Source organism: Oncorhynchus kisutch, linkage group LG8 (genome assembly GCF_002021735.2).
Source record: "Oncorhynchus kisutch isolate 150728-3 linkage group LG8, Okis_V2, whole genome shotgun sequence".
Classification (NCBI taxonomy): Eukaryota; Metazoa; Chordata; class Actinopteri; order Salmoniformes; family Salmonidae; genus Oncorhynchus; species Oncorhynchus kisutch.
In genome coordinates this window covers 34,708,315-34,718,754 of record NC_034181.2, presented here as the reverse complement: position 1 = coordinate 34,718,754, position 10,440 = coordinate 34,708,315, and the positions used below count along the sequence as shown (strand labels likewise).

At 41.5% G+C, this 10,440-nt stretch overlaps 1 pseudogene; it reads left to right on the top strand.

Annotated features, from left to right (window-relative positions):
• Positions 1 to 1,157: 1,157 nt before the first annotated feature.
• On the top strand, positions 1,158 to 9,940 carry LOC116374834 (glutathione hydrolase 1 proenzyme-like; annotated as a pseudogene).
• The last annotated feature ends 500 nt before the right edge of the window (positions 9,941 to 10,440 follow it).

The following is a 10,440-nucleotide window of genomic DNA, read 5'->3' as shown; positions in this document are numbered from 1 at the left end:
CCAGTTTCAAACTGTTCTGCCTTATTATTATTCGACCATGCTGGTCATTATGAACATTTGAACATCTTGGCCATGTTCTGTTATAATCTCCACCCGGCACAGCCAGAAGAGGACTGGCCACCCCACATAGCCTGGTTCCTCTCTAGGTTTCTTCCTAGGTTTTGGCCTTTCTAGGGAGTTTTCCTAGCCACCTAGCTTCTACACCTGCATTGCTTGCTGTTTGGGGGTTTTAGGCTGGGTTTCTGTACAGCACTTTGAGATATCAGCTGATGTACGAAGGGCTATATAAATAAATGTGATTTGATTTGATGATTCCCTAGTCACAGGGGCCATCAGGGGTTCAGAACAGTATGCAGCAATAATAGACAATGGTAAGCGCATAGAAATATAATCCTACTATATATCTTGGAGCATCCCGAGAATGCTTTCATCTATGGAGTTGATGCTGCTGGTTAAATCCTTGTACTAAGGGAGACACATGCTGTGCATTTGAGTTCAATCATTACACACTGGTAAGTCAAAAATATGTATCATCATCACTTGAAATAAAGTGTATCATCATTAGACAAATGTACAATCACAAGGAATTCTCACATTTACATTTTTAGACTCTTATGGTCAGCTCTTGCTCCTGCTCAATCAACCTCAATCCAGGTAGTAGGATACCACTATTATCTACCAGTAGTTTTTATTTTATTATGCTTGAGTTGAAAGTTTAATGGAGCTTGTCAAATAGAAAACCATCACCTCCGTACCATGTTGCAAACTCACAGAAAAACATTAAGTGACACATGCAGGGAACTCGAGGGACAGCCTCTGACAGTTTAGATTTGAGTCACATGTATATGATTGAAAACCCACAGCATTCTCCATGGGGGACCTCTGCATTGGTGAGGATAGTGATGACATTAAGAATACAATGCCCATGGCGCTTCGCAGGTTCCTTTGACAGTGTTTCATCAGGCAGACACAGCACTAAGACTAAACTGCATGCTAAAAAAGCCTACTACTTCTAACTATATAATCAATTAAAACAGGAAGACACAGTATCTGTAAGGCTGCTGTCTAACTGGAAGATGTGTTGGTGTGTTGGTTCCCCTGGGCAGGAAAATGGTCAGAAGTCCCTGGTGGCTGGCCTGGTGGTTTTGCTGGTGGCTGCAGTAGGAGTGTTCGTGGGGTGTGCATATGGGTGGGGAAACAAGAACCCCATCTCACCCTCAGACCATTTCTACTCAAAAGCTGCCGTGGCTACAGATGCTGGGATATGCTCTGAGGTGGGGAGGTAAGTAACGTAACATTAGCCAACTAATTCCCTTTGATACAATGATTCATGGTACAAGCTTAGTCAAATGACAGGACACGATTAAGCTCTACAAGGAGCATTAAGTGTGTGTGTGTGCGTACCTAGGGACATCCTGAAGAGGAACGGCTCAGCGGTGGATGCATCTATCGCCGCCCTGCTGTGTGTTGGCCTCCTGAACGCTCACAACATGGGCATTGGAGGGGGTCTCTTCTTCAACATCTACAACGCTTCCACAGGTGAGTCAGTGAGTCCTCAAGACACCACAAATTATAAAGGCTAACAAACACATCCATTTGTCTGTATTTTGTATCACTGCTCGACAGGGAAGGTAGAAACCATTGACGCGAGGGAGACAGCACCCATGAACGCGACAGAAGACATGTTTGGCCATAACACCCAGCTTTCTCGGAAAGGTACCATTTCTACTGTTCTGGAATGTACGTCAGGTTCAGGGTAGACTAGGCAGGTTTCTGTAGTTCAAACCATCCTGAGATAACAGTTGAATAGTAATATCGTAGCTGTCATGTATCACAGTGGGGTAGGGATAGAGAGAAGTTAACACTGTGTTTGAACCTTCTGGCAGCCTCTTCCATGATCTTCCATCATTCTAAGGAAAATTAGCTCTAACCTTCTGCATCATATTTTTAAGTAATTTTGTAATCAATGTTCATAAATTTCAATGATCTTTATCTGTCTGCTACCCAGAGGTTGTAAAGTTCTGGTCTTAAATGAAACAGACAGAATTCCCAGCTCACAATTGATCAGATCCAAGTTTATTTGCGAGAGCTCCGCTGTGCATTCACAAAGGCGTTCCTTTTATAACATTCTAACCTACGCACATACATACACACTAAGATTTGGATTCTCTCTTCTTCTCCTGATGTCTCCCCTGAGTTTATTACCACTCAGCTGACAGTTCCAGTCCCCCACAGATACGGGAAACCTGGAGGGGCTCTCCCTGTCCTATCTTATCTGTCCAGAGTTATTGCTGGGTCGGTTCAAACATAGGTTAAGGATCCTCTTTGTTTTCGTTAGGCACACACATACATTCCTTTCTTCCCCCCTCCAACCTAATTACTCCTTGTTCATGCTACATAACCTCTAATCCCTAATGGTTAAGTTTCCGTGTAGAATTATTTAACAATTTATCTTAAACCTTCATAAAATCTTTTTAACACATATGCATTGCTAAGGAGGCAACAGTTTGACCTGTCAAAATGGGGAAATGGACTGATATGCATTTTAAATCCTTTCTGGGCAGGGTTCCAACTTTGTGCAAAATGTAGTAAAGACTTCTTTGCATAACAGGTGGATTGTCTATAGCCATTCCAGGGGAGATCCGTGGTTACGAGATGGCACACAGGAGACACGGCAGGCTGCCATGGAAGGAGCTGTTTGAGCCAAGCATTAAGTTGGCACGCGTAGGTTTCCGTATCGGCAAAGCCCTGGCCAAGGCCATCGCCAGCAACAAGGATGCTATTCAAGGAGATGCCAATATGTGGTGAGGATAGGATAGGAAATCAAAGAAAACAAATATGGAAAAAAAAATCTGTAATTGCTATATTACTACTACTACCACTATTATTACTACTACTATTACTACTAAAACCACTTCTACAAATCTAATAATATTGACAACGACAGACTTAAGTGATATGGATGGTCGATAATAGCTACCCTTTAATGAGAGTGTAAATGAAATGTTCTATAACAGGGATGGGCAACTTTGATGTGGGTGGAGGCCACAAAAAATCTGAACTCATTATGAGGGGTCGCAGTGGCTCGCAGGTCTGTGTACCAACATCCATACCCACACATGCAGTCAGTGTCGGCCCTAACCTTTTTGGCCCTAAGTGACATTTTGTTGGGGGGCCCCCACCTTGCGAGCAGAACATTTTAGCAGCCCCCTCTTGACAGCGGATAGAAAAATCGAAGTTTTAGAGTGAATTTCCTGCAAATTCTACAAATTTTGCCATAGGGTGGAGAATTGTTTTTTCAGTTTTGAATAGGATATCTGAGTAACAGTGAATAACAAATTCAATGGGTTCCCCTGGTCGGTAATTTGACCATGATTTATACACATTTAGATAGCTGGCTAGACTAATTTACCAATCTTTTTTTTTTTAGCTGACATAGGCTAGTTGAGTGACTGACATTACAAGATAAAAACAGCTGATGTCCAACAACATTTCTAAATGTCACCTTGTGTGATCTACTATTCTAATTCTCAACATTAAGTTCAGACCCCGACTGAGTCCATCCCTGCTCAATAAAGTACTGTAATTGGATTATTAGTTGGATTTTACCACATTGGTATATTGCAACCAATAAAATGTGATTACATTGATGTCCAGAATTCATGGCTTCCTCTGTGATTTATTATGACCATTGATGATTTGATTGGCCGCTGTAAAACCTATGATGACAATTATATGGGAATGCTGGTCCTTTTACTCTACAGATGTATTTGAATAACTCCTGATAGGTTTTCTGCTTCTGTTTTTGCATTCCAGCGAAGTGTTCTGTGACTCCCAGAAAAACATCCTGAAGGAAAATGATATCATTAAATTTCCCAAACTAGCAGACACCTACAAGAGGATAGCGGAGGAAGGACCTGATGTTTTTACAATGGGACAATGGCACAGACAATTGTTGATGACATCCAGGCAGCAGGTCTTTCTCTATTTCTTGTGCATTATAATATTCTATTAAAGCTCATCATTCTTGCTGTACACACTATGATGATGATTAGACAAGACAGATCTGATAGGCAGTTTGTCAATGTGCTTCTTCAGCAGTTATTATTTTCACGTCTCAGGTGGGATTATCACCAGGGAGGACCTGTTGGACTACTGGCCTGTGTTGAATGAGAACCCACTGAAGCTGACCGTGGGCGAGTACACCATGCACGTCCCAGACGCCCCCTCCAGCGGCCCAGTCCTGGCACTCATACTCAACATAGTGGACGGTGAGCAGCAGCCTAGATAACTGAGTGTGAACATCATCATCCACCACTAGTGACTGTAAACAAACAGCTCAGGCCTCCCAGTTTGTCATCTCATCTTAAGAGAGATTTGCTGTAAGCTCTCTGGACATTATCTCACTGGAAATGAACTAAACTGCACTAGTCCTCTACATCTTGACATCAACCATAGCTGCTCGTGTTTGTGCAAAAACAAGGACGGAATCAGACGGAAATGACCCTGTGATGGAAACATCGAATTACATTAAAACTGTATCTTTGATAAATGAACACTGTTCTTTTTTTGGGCAAACATATTAGATCGATTAAATGTGGCCCGTGAGGGATTTTTAAGCTTTTTGGGGGGATAATGAATCGATACATTTTCAAATAACTTCCCTTTTCCTGCCCATAAATTCATTTTGACGAACAAATCGGTCGCCAAAAAATCAGTGCGGCCATCCGTTGAATTTTGAAATCCGCGATGTGGCCTTAGGGTCAAAAAGTGTAATCACCCGTGTTTTAGATCAACATTTTTTGTGTGCTTTTTCTACAGGGTATAACTTCACTGGCACAAGTGTTTCAACGGCCGAGAAAAGGACTCTGACGTATCACCGCATCGTGGAAGCTTTCCGGTTTGCTTATGCCAAGAGGAGCAAACTAGGGGATCCACGCTATCTCAATATCACTGATGTGAGAACCCTGATACACAGCTTTCAAATACAAAGTTTCACTCACACAGTGCATTCAGGAAAGTATTCAGACCTCTTGACTTTTTCCAAATTTTGTTACCTAACAGCCTAATTCTAAAATTAATTCAATTGTCACCCCCCCCCTCAATCTACACACATTACCCCATAATGACAAAACAAAAACAGCTTATAAGATTTTTTTGTAAATATATTACAAATAAAAAAAACTGGAATATCACATTTACATAAGTATTCAGACCTTTAACACAGTACTTTGTTGAAGCACCTTTGGAAATGGTTACAGCCTTGAGTCTTCTTGGATATGACGCTACTAGCTTGGCACACCTGTATTGGGGAGTTTCTCACATTCTTCTCTGCAGATCCTCTCAAGCTCTGTCAGGTTGGATGGGGAGCGTTGCTGCACAGCTATTTTAAGGTCCCTCCAGAGATGTTTGATTGGGTTCAAGTCCGATATCTGGCTGAGCCACTCAGACATTCAGAAACTTGTCCTGAAGCCACTCTTGCATTGTCTTGGCTGTGTGCTTATGGTCCTGTTGAAGGTGAAGGTGAACCTTCACCCCAGCTGAGGTCCTGAGTGCTCTGGAGCAGGTTTTTATTAAGATTCTCTCTGTACTTTTCTCCATTCATCTTTCCCTCAGTCCTGACTAGTCTCCCAGTCCCTGCCGCTGAAAAACATCCCCACAAAATGATGCTGCCACCACCATGATTCAACGTAGGGATGGTGCCACGTTTTCTCCAGATGTGTCGCTTGGCATTTAGGCCAAAGAGTTCAATCTTGGTTTCACCAGACCAGAGAATCTTGTTTCTCAGAGTCCTTTAGGTGCCTTTTGGCAAACTCCAAGCGGGCTGTCATGTGCCTTTTACTGAGGAGTGGCTTCCATCGGGCCACTCTACAATAAAGGCCTGATTGGTGGAGTGCTGCAGAGATGGTTGTCCTTCTGGAAGGTTCTCCCATCCCCACAGAGGAACTCTGGAGCTCTATCACAGTGACCATTGGGTCCTTGGTCACTTCTATGATCAAGGGCCTTCTCCGCCGATTGGTCAGTTTGGCCGGGCGGCCAGCTCTAGGAAGAGTCTTGGTGGTTCCAAACTTCTTCTATTTAAGAATGATGGAGGCCACTGTGTTCTTGGGGTCCTTCAATGCTGCAGAAATGTTTTGGTATCCTTCCCCAGATCTGTGCCTTGACACAATCCTGTCTCGGAACTCCACGTACAATTCCTTTGACCTCATGACTTGGTTTTTGCTGTGACTGTCAACTGTGGGACCTTATATAGGCAGGTGTGTGCCTTTCCAAATCATGTCCAATCAATTGAATTTACCACAGGTGGACTCCAATCAAGTTGTAGAAACATCTCAAGGATGATCAGCAGAAACAGGATGCACCTGATCTCAATTTTGAGTCTCATAGCAAAGGGTCTTTATACTTACCTATATGTACATTTCATTTTTTATACATTTGCAAACATTTCTTAAAATCTATCGCTTTGTCATTATGGGGTGTTGTGAGTAGATTGAGGATTTTCTCTTTTAATAAGGCTGTAATGTAACAAAATGAGGAAAAGGGGAAGGGGTCTGAATACTTTCCGAATGTGCTGTATTTGACTTAAAAATGGTTTGTAGTTGTTTACTGAACATGCTCTATAATCACATGCTATTGACTGCTGTTCAACATTGCCAGGAGAAACTAATTCAATTCCTATTTGATGATTTTATCTTCTCTCCAGCTCATCTACAACATGACCTCAGACTACTTTGCTGACGGGATCAGGAGCAAGATCACAGATGACACCACTCATCACCACAGCTACTATGAGCAAGATTATTTTGTCCCAGACAATCATGGGACAACACACCTGTCTGTCATAGCTGAGGATGGAAGTGCTGTGGCTGCCACCAGCACAATCAATCAATAGTAAGAGTCCTACAAGGCAAGACCTCCTCTGAGACAATAGGACTGATGAATACATAATGCTACAGGGTAGATTATAGATATCAAGAGACAGATCCTTAATATAGTATACATGTGCACTCTAAACAAACTTTGTTGCCGAAGGTCTTACAAAGAATCTTCTATTTGCATTTAACCCAAAAATAACATGTAAAGGTTACTTAACTCCTATAATAACTATCATTCCTATCTTCAGTTTTGGCTCAAAAGTCATGTCCCGATCAACTGGCATCATTTTCAATGATGAGATGGATGACTTTAGCTCTCCATACATCACCAACGGCTTTGGAATCCCTCCATCTCCTAACAACTTCATCCAGCCTGGTGAGAATAGGAACTGAAATCAATATCCTTATTGCTGGTAGGCTACTGAAAGTTCTCAATTTACACATGGTTCCAATTTGAACCTTGGCTGGTTTGTTTTCTGAGAATACCCTTTGGACGGAAGATTGATCTACCTTTCATTTTTAGGTAAAAGGCCTCTCTCTTCTATGTGCCCAACTATTATCTCTGACAAAGATAATAGAGTGAAAATGGTGGTGGGAGCCTCTGGTGGAACAAAGATCACCACAGCAACTGCCCTAGTAAGTTTAGATCCATGCACATAAATGTACTCTCTAAAACAGATATAGCCTATACTAACACATGATATCCATCTATCCTTACATCCTGATATTGTGATGAATCAGAGTACAAGAAGCTTCCTTTTCTCATTTACATAGGTGATTCTGAATACCTTGTTCTTTGACTATGACCTCAAAAAAGCTGTGACACTACCTCGAATTCACAATCAACTCAACCCAAATATGACTGTAGTGGAGTACGACTTTGAAAAGGTGGGTAATTCTGAACAATATTGCATCGTATATTGTTGAATTAAAAAAAAAATGGTTTCTTAACTCTGGACTTTAATCTGTGTGTGTTTATTTCTGTGTTTATGTATGTGCGTGTTTGTGTAAAAGAGTGTATTAGATGGCCTGGAAAAGAAGAACCATGTAACAGAGCTGCTGATGACTCCTGATTCAGTGGTTCAGGCGGTGGTGAGACAGGGGGAGCGGCTCTGTGCCGAGTCCGACTCCAGGAAAGGGGGCTATCCAGCGGGCTACTGAGTCTTACCTCAAATCAAATCAAATCAAATGTATTTATATAGCCCTTCGTACATCAGCTGATATCTCAAAGTGCTGTTCAGAAACCCAGCCTAAAACCCCAAACAGCAAGCAATGCAGGTGTAGAAGCAACTACAGCTTATAGTTGATGATGAACTTACTTCCATAGATTGCTCAAATGCACAGCATGTGCTCCCTTGTGAATTTAACAGCAGCTCACCCATAGATATCGGGTTCCAAATAGTAGGATTATATTTCTATGCGCTTACCATTGTCTATTATTGCTGCATACTGTTCTGAACCCCTGATGGCCCCTGTGACTAGGGAATCATCAAATCAAATCACATTTATTTATATAGCCCTTCGTACATCAGCTGATATCTCAAAGTGCTGTACAGAAACCCAGCCTAAAACCCCAAACAGCAAGCAATGCAGGTGTAGAAGCTAGGTGGCTAGGAAAAACTCCCTAGAAAGGCCAAAACCTAGGAAGAAACCTAGAGAGGAACCAGGCTATGTGGGGTGGCCAGTCCTCTTCTGGCTGTGCCGGGTGGAGATTATAACAGAACATGGCCAAGATGTTCAAATGTTCATAAATGACCAGCATGGTCGAATAATAATAAGGCAGAACAGTTGAAACTGGAGCAGCAGCACAGTCAGGTGGAAGTTGAAACTGGAGCAGCAGCATGGCCAGGTGGACTGGGGACAGCAAGGAGTCATCATGTCACCTCACCTCTTCCTTCCCAAACCTGGAGTGTACCTCCATAAAAAGGCAGGGATAGAGCTAAGTATCTGGAAAGACACGAAAACAATGCCTCCTCAAGGTGACACAGCCACTCGCTTTCTTCAGCTGAAATTCATTTCAAGACGTGGAAAATGACTTTACTCCACATCAATACCTCCTCCCTTCACACCAAATAATCTGCGGCATTTCTGCTTTTATTTCAGCATTACTCATTATTTATTTTTGTGTTTTGAAAAAGAAGTGAGGTTGCAACTCTGAAAGTGGCATTTTTTAAATCCTAGCTGTATCAAGAGATCATCATTATCAATTATCCTGAAGATGGAAGTTTATTAATGCAATGCAGTGGGGTAGCAGAAAGCTGGACTGCAACTTTAGTTTCCTGCTGGATGTAAATACCAATGGGCCAGAACTTTATGGACGCCATGAATCTTCTGATATACATTATGAAATAGTTTGCCTAGGAAGTATTAGCCAACATATTAGTCAATTACTCTGTGATGATGAGCGATCATTCTGTTTGACAGAAAAAGAGCCATTTATCTGAGATTTAAGGAAAGCAATGTTTTAGGGGAGAATATGAACACCAATATGGAAGGTTGTCAAAGTAGTTTGTCTGACCATTGAACAAATCAAATGTAGAGACATGACTGTTTTATCTCTCCATCAAGGAAAAATGGTCTGTATGTTTTAACCTCAGGCCTTAACCTCAGGTCTTAACTGGTCAGGTTGCTATATCTGTTGGTGCTTTATGGGTTGGCTAAATCACAAACATATCTGGCAACCAGGCTACAGGTCTACCTGCCTTATGAAGATGTTGGTCACAGGTAGCTACATTTTTCCTTTCATGAGGAAGCATATTCTGATCTGTTAACTGAAAACTGTGATTTCTGTTTTTCTGATTTCATCTCAACTCTGACTGTTGCCCATGGGGGCCTATTGTTAACAAAGGCTCAAATATGGCTGCCATTTAACTATTCAAATGGTACTTTTACATTTTTTGTGATGCAGAATGTTGAGAAAAATACAAATTGTTCATGTTTAATATGGAGTAAGACCATAGCAGTACAGTGAATGTATAGTGTATTTTACATTTGCAGATATATATTTTTAAACATGCATTGTTCAAATGCCATGCTTGTTATTAAAATGTTTAAAATGAGATATATTTTACATTAGTCAGCCTGTTCCCCATATTCTTAGAGGCATCTTTCTCTGCATCGATACCTGTAACCAAAGAACTGATGAAAAATGTACACAATAGATTAATAACAGCTACATGATGTCTAAACAACTGACTGAAGTACAATTTTACACCTAAAACCTAAAAATTGGGCTTGACTTCCTTCAATAGTCTGAAGAACAAAATACAAAGCAGCTTCCTTCTGACAAATCTTAGCAAGATGTGGCATTTGGCGCCAGCTGGGGCTTTTACAAAAGCCTCCAAATGGATTATTCACTGAAGCAATTTCTTCCATAGACCAGTGATGCATAGGAAGCTACGTAGCCGACTCAGGCTAAATGCTTCCTCTTTATCAAAGTGTGTTCTTCTCCTTTATTAAGACACTTTATGTTGATGTTTTCTTTATTTTGGCAGTTACCTGCAGTTGCTGAGTAAGTCAACTCTACTGTGCACAGAGATGTGACTGCACACTAAAGTCCATCTAT